Raw genomic sequence first — 1,345 nt, 5'->3', positions numbered from 1 at the left:
ACACCTTGTGTTTCATAGCTACTAAAACCAACTTTTTCTGCTAAGACTCCTCCCAGACTTGGACTTCATGTTTCATCTTTCCTCTTGAGTCTCTATCCTCCAAATCCAACTTTCTGTAGTGATTCTTTATTGGCAGAATTAAGAAAGTGAGAGGCTACCTCCTCAACTCTGGATCCATTGATAATTCCAGGACAGACTTGCCATGCTGTAGGAAATCAATGTCCTGTTGGAGGAAGGGATTAGGAGGAAGGACATTGCTTGGACAATCCAGCCAGCTCTGTGCCCAGTCAACAGTGTGGCTCCAGCAATACAGTGTGAGTACCACCCTCCTATCTGGTGTGGAGGCAGAGAAACTTGTAGGGCACACTGGCACCAGATGTGATGCCAGAGGAGTCTTTAATCCCACCCGTGCCCTGCTTGCCAAGCTTAGTTCATGGATCTGTTCTGTCCTTTCCTCTACCTCAGAAACGCAGAGAAGATGCCTTTTTCTAGTCTGCACACAGGCACTTCTTCAGCCGGCTGTCACTGGGTGGAGAAGAGAACCTGGGCCTGCTGCACATGTTCTTCAGGTCTTGGACCCTGTCTGGTGGCTCTGGGCTTCTTACTCCATGCTCACCCTTTGCTCATCCACCAACTTCCTTGTTCCTTTTCCTTTCTTCCTTCCTTCTGGAGGTTGCAGGAGTGTTGGTGGTGTGGTGGATAAGGCATTTGACTGCTAACTGGAAGGCCAGTGGTTCAAACCCACCAGCTGCTCTGCGGAAGGAAGACTGGGTGATCTACTTCCATAAAGATTTACAGTCTCAGAAACCCAGTGAGGATCTCTATGAGTGGGAATGGACTTGATAGCATGAGTTTTTTGTTTTGTTTTCTGGAGGTTGCAGGTTCCTCTTTTTCTCACTTACCTCTTCCCCTCATTTCACCTTGAGTCAATGCTCCTACCTGTTGCTGTTTCTGGATTCTTATTCCTTCCTCCACCCCTCAACTAACATTCCTATTCATTCCCACTCCACTTGTATCTCAGGATGCCAATTTAATGCCCTGGGTATTTTGTATATGTTCTAAAAATAATAATAATAAGTGCATGGAATGAGAGAGTTGGGAAGTCCTTCTGAGCCTGAGTCTGGAATATGGAAGAAGGAAAGTCCTCTGGAAGGAACAGGGGGAAGTGAGCCCGGCTTTTCTGCCTGGTCTGTGAACTCTACAAACCAAGCAAAATTCAGACAGGCATGTTGACTTTACCCCTATCCTGAGAGCTGGAGGACAGATCACCTCTTCACTGGGAGCTTCCTTTCCCAAGAACCAAGCAACTCCTGGAGGAAAATGAAACACCCACCACTAGTGCATA

Source organism: Orycteropus afer, unplaced genomic scaffold (assembly GCF_000298275.1).
Source record: "Orycteropus afer afer isolate SDZICR_OR568_19922 unplaced genomic scaffold, OryAfe1.0 scaffold00638, whole genome shotgun sequence".
NCBI classification, from domain to species: Eukaryota; Metazoa; Chordata; class Mammalia; order Tubulidentata; family Orycteropodidae; genus Orycteropus; species Orycteropus afer.
The sequence above is the reverse complement of the archived record's forward strand: the minus strand, read 5'-3'. Positions refer to the sequence as shown.